The sequence below is a fragment of the Corvus hawaiiensis genome, chromosome 4 (assembly GCF_020740725.1).
Source record: "Corvus hawaiiensis isolate bCorHaw1 chromosome 4, bCorHaw1.pri.cur, whole genome shotgun sequence".
In the NCBI taxonomy this organism is placed as follows: domain Eukaryota; kingdom Metazoa; phylum Chordata; class Aves; order Passeriformes; family Corvidae; genus Corvus; species Corvus hawaiiensis.
Window position 1 is genome coordinate 5966235 of NC_063216.1, and position 12551 is coordinate 5978785.

General features: G+C 38.8%; 1 protein-coding gene across 19 annotated transcripts in view; it reads left to right on the plus strand.

The window, feature by feature from the left end:
* Window positions 1-12551, plus strand: part of SOX5 (SRY-box transcription factor 5) — a 609605-nt gene that overhangs the window by 334173 nt on the left and 262881 nt on the right. Inside the window, exon 4 of one of the 19 annotated variants that reach the window (XM_048300784.1) lies at window positions 4567-4632. The exons of the other annotated variants lie outside the window; for them this stretch is intronic. The gene's annotated coding sequence lies outside the window, so the exon portion shown is untranslated. The remainder of the gene's footprint in view (window positions 1-4566; window positions 4633-12551) is intronic. 19 annotated transcript variants of the gene reach the window in all.

The following is a 12551-nucleotide window of genomic DNA, read 5'->3' on the forward strand; positions in this document are numbered from 1 at the left end:
TTTGTCACCTCGTTTAAAGAAAAAAAAAATTCCCACATGATGATATTATTTTTGACTTGTGGAGCTCAGAGTTGAAGTGAAAATGAGGAAAAGCTTGCAGCTGGCTTTGGAAGTTTGAAATGGTGTTGACCTTGTTTCCCTTAAAAGTATTGTGGGATTAATCAGGTAACATTTCTCGATTCTCAAACTGTATTTATATTTTGTTATTTTTGAAATTTATTTTTAGTATTCCGAATTTCCTTTTCATACTTACAGTTTTTAAAAACCAAGTATTGAAATTCATATCGGCATATGCTTTTTGAGATTTATAATAATTTTATTTTGCTTTGCTATGCACTTCTGGTTTTGTGTTTTCTCAAGTTCATATAGACTGTCTTAAATTTTTTGGGTTTTGTTTTTTTTTCTATGATGTGGGTGTCTGACTGCTATTTGATCTAAACATGCCATAAAATGTTGCCTTAGTGCTAATTTTTCTTTGTGATTGTATTATAGTCTTATTACTAATTTGTTTCTGTTGTAATATAATTCTGTTACTTTTGGGGGTAAAAATATAAGCAGAATGAGTGGGTATTTAATTTTCTTCTGTGAATACTCAAAATTTTTTTTAGTGGTGAGGAACTTGTGAGAGAGGTATGTGCTATTTTTGCAGTTAAGAGCATTGTCTACATCTAGTGTTCTTCATGGACCTTTGTAGCTCTAGAGAGAAAAGACCTAGGAATGTAGCTCATGTAAGGAGAAACCCATACAGTTTGTCATCCTCTTAATTTCTTTGGTGCTGCGCTTAATTTTTTAAGAATGTGAGAATGAAGAAACTGACCCAAGTTTCATCGATTGATCTCAGAGGTTGGGCATGGCCAAAGTTAATGTATCTGACAGCGAGCTGGACTTACTCGCCATTGCCAGCTCAATAGCTTGCAGAAGACCAAAAGTAAAGAAAATATTAGTGGTTCAAAACAATTTTTAATGCTGTTATTCCTTTTTTTTTTTTTTTTTTACCATAGTTACGTGAAAATATTTCACCCAAAATTTTTTTGCCATTTAAAACAGCGAGCCTCCCAAAATCTCAGGAGTGTGTGCACCCGTCTGCACAGATCTGTTTGTGTTTGCCCTCTGTGGTTTGGAATGTCTCTCTGCTAGGGTGCATTAAGAGACTGCACTTCAGTAGAATGTGGTGAAGCTAAAATTCATCACAGTCTGAAAGACCAAAGTGTGTCTCTGCGCACCATTTTTATAATTTGGAAGTACTCCTTGATTTAAGAGAGAGAATGCTTAATGAAGGGCAAGAAGCATAGGGCCTCCTCTCACCTTTAGGGGTGGCCTGCCTGAGTTAGGACTAAAGCACTTCAGCGGAGCTTTGTGCTGGGAGGGAGCCGTAGTTCTGAGTGCTCTATTAGACTGCAGAGAAGTCTTCTGTTTCCAGATAAATTCCCTTAGCGTCCTCATTACATTCACTTTGTAAAACAAGACTGAAAACATTTTCTCCTAAGGTTTAGTCAGGTTTCTGTTCGTAGGGTTTTGTCCCTAAATTTTGATACCGTGGCCTCACCGGGGCAGAGGCTTTTTTGGATAGGAATGAGATGTGTGGGAAGGTGATGGTTGGTAAGGGCGGAGGGAAGGATGTTCTTACCCGTTTGGCATGTCTATTAACAAACTGGGTCATTTTGCTGTGTTGTATTTACATGACTTGTTCCTGTGCTGGTGTGAAATGTGAATCACCAAAACATGATGATTATTTAAAAAAAAAATAGGCTAAATGAAACATAACTGAAATAGAACTGAAAGGCTAAATGGAATCAAGTGAAAACAGAACATGCAACATTATTCTTTTGGTACAGTTTCCTTCTGCAGTTGCTGAGTAAAGCCAAATAGTTCTTTTTTCCATGTCTGTTAAAAATATCTAGGCTTTTGAATTCAAATATAACAGGGATACTGAAAATACATTTCTCTCTTCAGGTTCAGGATTTGATTTGTCTTTTGCTCCTGGGTTTTGGACACTGAAGTAGAAATTTATGGTGTGTTTTAAAGAAGGCTGCTGGTTCTCATCTTTGTCAAAAGCCCATGAACATAGAGCTGATTCTGGTTTTGCAACTGAGATTAGAATTTGGCAGAATTTCTCAGTGGAAGGCTCTCCTCCTTTGCTTATGTTTTGTAAGTTCTGCTCACATTTGCTGTTCTTGCCTAAAGTGTGAAATTGTGCGACTCAGGAATGCACATTAGGTGTTTGCATGAAATACCAGGCAAAGTATAGGGATAGTGCTGTGCCACTCTCAAGTATGCCGTGCATCTCTTCCTAGATAATCTTCATGTGTATTAGTGTCATTGATTTAGTGTGTTTTTGTAGAGTGCAAGCATCCTGAATCAGGACCCCATTATGCTTGTCACTGTACAAACACAAAAAAAAGAAGGTTTCTTTCCATTCCACAGAGCAGCCTTTGTGCTTAGAGCTTAGAGTACTATAAATGTGCCTTTGTATGGGGAAAATTCAGAAACAGGGAGTAGGTAAGAGATCCCTAGCATGGTTCATGAATGAGATTTCAGTCCTGAAGCCATGCTTAACAATTTATAAATTGAGCAATATATGTGTATGTGTATTCTCTCTCTGTATTTTTTCCAGATGCATGTATGTAGAAGTTGCTTTACTGTTACTGATTTTATTAATAATAGATTTATACTTCCTATAAAGTCTTTTGATTAGGAATTCAGAGCATTTGGTAAGCATTGATACACAAATCATGAAGATTTCTGTGCTTTTTAGATTGAAAAGCAAGATTAGCCTCAACCTATAGATGAGTAAACTGAGGAATGCTGTCACAAAATCTTTTGCATGTGCGGGTTTAAAAAGTGGAGACACTGACTGCTAGACCTGTTTTTTAGCCTGAAGACACCCTCCTTTTCCTTCTTGAGATCCTAAGAACTGCAAATTATAGACTTCTCTCTGTCCAATTATAATTTCTAAAGGTCTCATTCTAGCAAGATGAACTATAGTATTCAAATCGCTTAAGTATGTAAAATAGGGACTATGGAGTATAATTAATAATATAAATTAAAGAAATATTTGCAGCCACAGTTGTATTGTTGAGGGCTGGGAGGGAATACTGTCTGTAGACCCTCCAGTTACCTGTGTGTGCTTCTAAACTAACTCCTTACCTGGGGCAAGTTTGGATAACTGGAGTCTGGCAGCAGCAGCTGCTGTGTTTAAGCAGTAATTTGGGAAACTGTGTGTGCTACTAACAGGTAAACTTTGGTCCTGTAGAGCAGTTAACATCTTGAGCCATATGTACCAGAGTTGTCACAGGTTTTATAACCTAAGGACCAGGCATGAGGGGAATCCAGGAAAAAATTGTTCACATGGAGAGTATTAATGTGAGGAACAGACTCCACTGCAAGCAGCAATGTAGGCAGCCACAGTGAGCAAACCAACCAACCAGCCTAAAAGCAAAAAACCCTGCTGCAGAACACAAAATGCACTGTGATTCCTACCCAAATGTGTGACATTTGCTTTTTAAATGAGATCCAAAATGAAGGAAATTATACAGGGTTGTTAAAAGGGAGGAATTATTTTCTTATTCACGTTAAAAGTAATTCTAATCCATTTTAGTGGGTTTTTTTTTCTTGTTTCCAACTGCACACTCAGTAAGAGTAGAGCTGAAATGCTGAGGTCAGCAGGTAGCTTTAGATCTAGGCTGTCTGTTGCATCCTTTACTACACACTGTTGGGAAAATGGGTATAAACTGAAGTAGTCCTGGGTGGGTTTGACCTCTGTTGCCTATGAATATCATGACTGAGCTGTTAAGTTATTTTCTTTGATAAGCTTTTTAAGAGGGACATTACTTTCAAGATAATGGATTATGATCAGGCCAGTTCCATAGTGTTTCTGTAGTAGTTATTCAGCAGTGTGTTCACAAAGACCTATTTTGTGATAGGGCCAGTCAAGGCATCCTTTAAAAAAGTACCCATTCATTCTGAGTGTTTGGACTCAGGAGCACTGGAGTTCAGTGTCAGGTCCTAAAAATGTCGGCCTAATTAATTAACGTCCTGCTCAACTCTATGAAGAAGGCTGGTATTCTTCACCCCAGTACGCCACGATGGCATGAAATGGTGACTCATGAGGAGATCACTGAGCAGAATCCTGACTTTCCTTAATCTGCAGCAAACTTCCATGGGTTGCAATGCCGCCAGAGTTTCTAAAGCCTCAGGAGGGATTTCTGCAGGCTTCAGCAAATCTGCGGATTTCGGAAGTTCCATGTTGGTGTGCTTTGACAACAGGTTAACTATCTTTTTCTCCTAAACAACATGCATGCTTCGCAGATTAGAATGATCTGAATGGCCGCGTGATGAAAATGTACCTGAATTATGCCAGAGCTAACATCTGGACCTTAGCGGACTTGGCACTGCGCACAAAATCAATCTTGGTTTTGAAACTGTGTGTTTCCTGAGGCACTAATTCCCAGTTGTGGCCACCAAGGCCTATAGAGAGACCGCTGCACAAAAATGCCTTCTTCCAAATATACATTTGTTTGATAACCCCAGTTTTCAAAAGTGTGACCTCTGTTAATTTGTCACCAGGCAAATTATTGTCACCTGTTCACTGATTCCATGAGAAGCCCAGGCAGACAGCAGAGCCCCATGCTGGTAAGCATTTCTGGTTTTGCTGTTTGTGGTAATAAGCAACCCGCTTACACTGAGGTACCTGCAACTGACACAACCAGCCATGAGTTGTCCAGTGTAGCAGGAGCAGGTTCATCTTGTCTGGAACTGATTCCTCTAGAGCAGCTGAGCCTATCTTATATTTTCTTTTTAAACAAGCTAAATGGTTATCAGATAAGTTAGACAAAGTCTTTCTCTTAAAATGATCTACAGAATTTCTTGCTCAGTGTTTCTTAGGAAGATGAAAACAAGATGAATATAGTTTCTGCTGTTTTATTTGGGTAGAGTTTGACGTAGAAGCCTGTATTTTTAAAAGCTGCTGTAAACACTTAAAGCAAAGAGAGTATTATTTTAAAAAGAAGATAAATACAATAGCTTTTTACATACATGTGTAGTCTATTGAAAGGCCATCCAAAGCACTGATACCAATTTAATAAGATGATCTTTTGCCTTAATTGTACATCTGGGAGGTATTAGCTGAACATTTTGTGGAGAACTGTGAATACCTTAGTTGCCAGTTGTCTAAAGTGCAGCTAATGATTGCTTCAGTGCCAGTGTTTTGATGGCTAGAACCTAGGCCTGAATATGAATACAAAGAACTCCATCTAAAAAAAACTGCGTGTGCACACACGCTTTTTATACAAAACAGATTTCAACCATCTGCTTGGCACTTAGCTTTGCAACTATAGGCTCTGATATGAAAGGGAGCACTGTCCATATTATGAAGGGTATCACTTTTGTTGGCACCTTAGAAAAATCCCAGTGTTTTAGAAAGCTTGTTTGTCCAGTGGTTTTCTTCAGGGGAATAATGAAAACAACACCCTTAGCCAAAATGTTGTGCCTTCCATCGTTTCTCTGATGGCAGCATCTCCCTTACCCTTGCAAAAGATATTTTGTAGTGAGGAAAAGTTTCTGTTCTGCACCTCAGCATTTCCAAGTGTATCAGAGGAGTTTAGATGAGTGGCCCTTGGAACTGACACCCCAGATGGTTTATGACACAAAGCACTGTTTGCTTAGGAATACGTTGTATAGCAGAGTCTGTTGCCCAAGCACTGCAGAGCGTGTAAAATCAGCATGGAAGTTAATGGACCAAAAGCTCTTCTGAATTTAACACTTTCCCATTTGATCTTGAATTTACAGCTTCAAATCAGGACCACGGTCTTCCTTTAGTGGTGCGGTGGTGGAAAGTAAAGTTGATACCATAAAGTACAGGCATATAATACAATCATTTTGATCCAATCTGTTTAAAGGTTGAGAATGAATGAGACTGACTACAACCATTGGTAAAACCCTATTTAGGAAATAGATAGCTATATTTAAAAAAATTTGAAAGAGAGGCGATTTGGGTGTGTGGGACTTTGGTACTCTGACCAGTTCATATTTTACCCTTAAGTTAAGCAGAGGAAAATTCACCATACAAGAAAAATAAATAATCTGTGGAGCTTTTACTCTTTGTTAGCAATTGTCCTTAAAATATGCAGGACAAAACAGTTATTCTTTCCTTTTCTTCTTTGAAAGGACTTGGTAGTATTTTCCCTTAGGTGCATGTTTGGATAAAGATGGCAAAAATGCAACCTCCTGTGTGTAACAAAGCCTCTGTGTTTGGCCATCCAGTTAGTGCTGTGTCACATTAGTCCTGCATTGTTAACACCTTTGGACAGGGCTAAAGGTTCCTTGCTGCTGCATCTAGGTAGCTGCTTATGTCAGTTCATAATGCTTCTGGATGCTTTCCTCAGTAAATGCACTTTGATTTATAAGTAGGGCTGGATTGTTTGCTTCCAAGATGTCAGGAGGGTGAATAAAAGGACCGATTGATACTTACATTCTCATTTTATAAAAATTTCATTTTCTGTATGTTACGTCGTCTCAAGAAAGTGCTGCTTTAAACTATTACATTTTATTAGCCTGACTGGCTTTTTGTGGAGAAGATCCGAGATGCTGAAAGACAGATAAAGTTGGATTTCTATGGATAAAATGATGATAATATTGGAAACTTAAAAGCTTCTGCATAGTTTTAGTTGAATCATGGACAGCAAAAATCCGACTCTTTTAAAAAAATGTATGTGAAATAAGCCTTAACAGTATTAATGTTTTCAGTCCCAGCAAGAAAATAGGCTTGCAACCCTCTATATTATTCCCATCCATTCTCTTCTTCAGCTGTTTCCCTTTCACATTCTCCCCACATGCAGTCAGACTTGCTTTCTACATTTTTATGAGGAGTCTTGTTATTCTCCCAGGTAGGGATTAAAACAATAAACCTGTTAAGCTAAAGGAAATTCTGAGGCCCTTTAAATGATGATCCAGATGGAAAGAAAGCCAGTTTTCCCACCACGGTGTCACCATGCCTCCCTATAGCAACTCTACTGGAGCTACTTAACCATCTGATTAATGAAGCAGTTCTTCATATTGCATGTTATAAAATGGGTTTCTTCAGGAGTGGGAAATAGCAGCCTATCTGCCGTTGAGCATTAATGATTGCACAAGAATAAGCTCCTGTATTCAGGGATGGGGGAGAAGGAACTCCGTAAAAAAAAACAGTTTTGAGTGAATTCATAATGAGACCTTTGCTGTTCAGCCTTCGTGTTCTTTGAAATTTTAGAGGGGAAAGTTTTCTTGACCAATGTCAACAATTTGGTAATTTTCGTTGCTTCCCCTCCTCCCTTTAGGTAATATAGTCGTATTTATTGTCAGTTTATTTTCTGTAGATTCCTCCAGTCCTCTGCGGTTGGGAGGGAATTCTGGAGCGAGTGCATGGCAAGGTAAATTAGAGATGGCAGTTGGTGGTGTGGGTGTAAGGGTTGGGAAAAGGAGGAGGCAGAGGGTATGAGAATGCAGCTACAGTTTTTAAACAACTTGCCAATTGTCCCCCGTTTTATTAAAATGGCAGCTTTTTAAGTGAGATCCCTGAACTATTTAATTTGATTTACACTGTTAAGACTAAGTTCCCTCATGCTCTAAATGCGAGATGAACAAATATCTTGACCTCTCCCTTCTTTTTTTTCTTCTTTTTAATTTCCTCTTTCTTTTGTTTCCACCACTAAAATTCTGGTTGTGTCTCTTTCTGGTCTCTTAGTGTTGGTTTTAAGGAAACTGCTGCATTCTATCACCCATCCCACTAAGTTTAGCCATCCAACCTATGGAAAGCTTGAGATGGAGAGAGGATGGTTTACAGAGGAGGATGCTCCTGGTATGTCTGTGATTTTCACTGAGTTTGTGTTACCATCAGGTTACAGTTGCATCTGCATTAAATATGGGTGCACATGAGCAGGTTCAAAGGTTGGACTTCAACTCTCTTGGTGGCTTATATTTTCATAATCCCAAATAAAATGAGGTTTGCAATACGTAGGTATCAAGTGGCAATGGAGTATCAGCCTGCCAGTGTCTTTGACTGTGTAGGTCCAGTGTACGAGGGAAGGTGAGGTCAGGCACACGTCAGTGCAGAACTTTGGAAATCCCTTGAAGCCTTACATGCTACTTGTTCCTTCGAGGAGGCCCTAGGTAGATACAGATTTGAAAGTCTCCTGCATTTCAAAGGCTACATAACATCTGTACTTTAAAAGATTCTGATGTCATAATTAACACTGAAAGCAGGAGGAAAGGATGAGCGTGTGTGTAGAAAGAGTACATGATTTTTGTAAAGAAATAAAAAATTGTTTGGGAAAGCATTGTATGTGAGCCAGCAAGTACAAAGCATTTGGGAGTCCTTTTAGAATTTTGGGGTACTTCTAAGTGTTTTTAATCATTTGGCTCATGCATCCAATCTCTTAGGAAATATACTGCTTCCATGGGTGTTTTGGGGAAAAATGAGAGCTCGTTTTTCTCTCTCCTTATTTTTATATGTATGAAACATGAAAGTGAGTGCCTGAAATGTTTGACATTTTTAGACCCTAAATCAGGTAGAGTTCAATAAAGTAAGACGAGTGCATTGTAACTGAGAACTGTTGTGCAGATGACTTGTTTTTTCCTTTGAGATGAAAATAACCCAGCTGAATAGGAGGCTCTGTGTAGCACCAATGGGGGGGGGGGGGGGGGAGGATCTTTTATTGTGTTTTTTAATTTTAAAAACACTTAGGGAGAGTAACAGGTAAAAGTTTCATTGTACCAGGTGCCTGTGTCAGTCCAGTTTTCAGCTCTTATGGACAGTTTTAGAGAAGAGAAGAAGGACTGAGTAAGTCCAGAGAGCAGTGTTAGCTCCCACCTCCAAAGCTTTTATTACTGGCTCTTCAGCAGCTCCGGGTAGTGGGAACATCCCGGGAAGTTTGTTCTTCCTCTCCCTTTGCAATATCGTGGTGTGAATAAACAGAGGCTGTGCTTGTCACTCGGCCTCCTTGCACAAACCTCACATTCATGTGCGATTGTGAGGCTCTGTCCAGCTCCCACTGAAAACAATTGTGAGGCTCTCATTGACTTCACTTGGGTGTTGGATTGGGCCCATTAGACGGGAAGAAAATAAAGTGGAAGTGTTGTTAATGATGCCTATTGATGCTTTTCCTGGCACAAAGTACTGCAGATAATTGTTTTTAGATGAAATGCAGTTGCATCTAAGTATTACATTTATTAGCTTTTCAAAGGAGGGATAACCAAACTGGACATATGGGGTATTTGAAGTGTGATTGTGTGAGACTAAGATAATTTCAGGAGAATAGCTTAAATCGCAGGATATGTGTGATGCCCTTTGTATACAAGATGTGGGATTGGGAATTTATTTTGCATGCACTGGTTCTCACTGAGAAAGAACCCAGAATACAAATATATAGTCATATTTAGAATATATGAGGAGTGCAGCCTCGCTGCTGTAGACTTCAAGACCTGTTAATCAGGCCTGATAGTGATGTGATCTCTGGAAATACTTGAGTTAAGTAGGTTTAATCCTTATTAACAGTAAGTTGCTTGAAACCGTTTTGGGTAAAGTCTGGGAAGGAATATAGTAGATTGAACACACAGATAAAGGCCAGCCCTTTATCTGTTAGGCTTTGAGTGACTTTGATTCCTTTGAAGTTCTGTAGGTTTTGGACTTGTTAAAGCATCAGGCCATGAGCAAAAGAATTTTCAACTCATCTTCAAATTTTTCTGCTGTAATTTTCAGTGTCATTTTCACATTAAAATGGGGCACTACTTACATTTCTGGTATAATTCAGGTGTTTCCCCAGCCCTCACCATGACTTGGTTAAGACAAGCGAGACAGGAAGATTAAACAGTCTGTTTTTCTTAAATCTTATTCTGGAGTGTTTGGGTTAAATGATGTATACAGTTTCTCCAGGTTTTGGAATGTTTCCTGTTGAATTCAGTGTGATTTAGCTGTGAATGACTGTGATCCAGAGCCTCTTCATAACGCAGAGATAGGAGAGGACAGTGCTTGTTTCAGCGCTTTCTTCTCATCCATTGTGGGGGTGGAGGGAAGAAATGAAGTGGCAGGGCTTTTGTCGCTACTGTTTTTTGGAAATGTGTTCAAAGAACTATTTTGGAAGATGATGGTGAGGTTGTTCCTACTATTTGCGCTGCATTGCCGAAACATTGTGCTCTTGTATGAGGTAATAGATGTGGTTTGTGGCGATATTATGAAAACATTGGTTTGTTATGATGATTGCAGAAAAAATCCCAACTACATGGTAACGTATTTGTAATATTTTATTGAAGTGAAACATGGAAAATACAGCATAGCTTGGAGTGCCCTTGGAATGATTTAATGTTTCAGGAATGAAGAAGCTATTTTGCAAAACTGAAGTGGGTGTACATGACATCAGTTAAAGAATAGATTTTGGGCCATTTAAACATAGTTTAGTTTTTTTGTTTGCGTTTCTTTTGGTGTGGGGTTGTTCAGGTGTTTTTTTTAGTATCCCTATTACACGTTATTCAGTTGGTAGCAGGATGCACTTTTACATGCCTAATAATCCAGATTAGAATGCTTTTTTTTTTTTTTTTTTTTTTCCCCCTGTGAAATGTAGGCAATATTACCTAAAAGATAAAAGGATAACTGCTGCTGTTGTAGACTAAGGAATGGGACATGGTTAACGCCTAACAAGTTACACAGTGTAGTCACTGAAGGATGTCTAAGTGTATAGGTAGAGGCAAGAGGACCACAGACTCATTCCTCTCAATATCTAGTCTTGAGGTAAGGCACTCAGAAAAGTAAACAGGAAGAGATTCATGCTGTTGCTTCACACACTCCAACTGGACAGGCTGAGCTCCTGGGTTTCCCAGCTATGCTGACTGAGAGGTTTGAAATGATTTTTTGATTTTTTTTTTTATTTCCTCTTTGTTTACACAACCTATTTTTGTTTCTTGCTTGATGTTAGGTAATGGGCGTTAAGTCAGAAAGATTGGACCTTTTATGGATTTTTAAAAATTTTTTTTAGTTTTAAGGGAATACAATTAAAGCAACACATAATGTCCAGGACTGTCAAACACCCTAGGTGTATAAAACTACTTGTTTCCTACTTTAACAATTTTATATGCCTGCTAGGTGTGTGGGTATTTCAGTTCTAAAACTCCGCTTCATCTGTATGTGGTGTCTTCCATCGTGTTCAGCTAATCAAGCCAGAATCTCTAAATGTTTAGTTAGGAATGGTCTGCATGAGAGCACCATAGGTGCTTCAGATAAGTGTCATCTGTTTGTATGAGGAGTAGGTGCCAAAAGAGGTGCATTAGAACAGTATGTCACTGAACCAGCAAATCAGCACTGTGGTTTGCTCCATCTTCCTTTATTTTGTGTGATTTTTTTCATCTTTTTATTGTACATTGCAAAAGACTAACATATTTATCATTCAGAGAGCTGAAACTTCTACAGTATTTTTTTACTGCCTCTTGGTAATGACATGTCTCCTATAAAGCAGAGCAGGATCTACAGCAGAGATGTAATGAATGACCACAGCCAGTGACTGTGATGTGCAATTGATTTCTGTTTTTTGAAAATATACCCTTGATAATTAGTCATTTGGCTGAACTACCCTATTTTTCTTTATATGAGTTGTGTACAGAAAGAGGCATGATACATGTTATTACTCATATAGCTGTGTCAATAATGATATAAGCTATATAGATGTGAAAAAATGGACTAGAATAAATAACGGCAGAGAACTGAACTAAAATATTTTCCTTTAGGTAAATAGTGGCACTTTATGGTGTGTTAGAAAAACCACAATCTCAGAACAATTATATAAAAGAAAATGTCTAAATATGTTATAATCAAGTCAGTGGGGTACTTTTTCTGGGTGCCTCCTTTTCTACTTTGTGTAGGGATTTGACCAAATGTGCAGCATGAAATTTATTCTGTGAAGAAAGTGATATTTGGGTTCATGTTCTGTTTGTACAGGAATGTTCTTTTATAATGCGATAGGTAATACCAGACTAGCAAAGCAGAACGGTTAGACTTACAAGGTGTGGATTTGTAGAAACTCACCACAGATTAATGAAAAAGGAGAGATTAGTAAGTTCTTTTCCTGATGTTGTAAAGCTCAAAATTAAATGCCCAGAGTTTCTGTTAGAATCAGTGGCAGCTGGAAATGCTGAGATCTTTGCAGGTTTAGGCATCCTTCTCCAGTGCTTCAGAAGGTGCTAAAGTTAGAAGGAGCTTTTAACTCTGAGGTCATTTGGCCTCACTGTCACAGAATCATAGAATGGTTTGGGTTGAAAGGGACCTAAAAGATCATCTCGTTCCAACCCCACTTTGAAAGACAGGGATGCCACCTGCTTGATCTGGTTGCTCAGGGCCCCATCCAACCTGGCCTTGAGCTATGAAATGCTTGGCCTTAGAACATCCATGGTCTTGTTGCAGAGTGAAAAGGGAACGGAAGAGGGAATGACACAGGAGGGAAATGGGGATGGGATGGGACGGCTTACATGGGTGCCCTTGCATGAGAGATACAGCTACCTGCTTTCTGTCCCATTTTTTGCATTTGAAATGG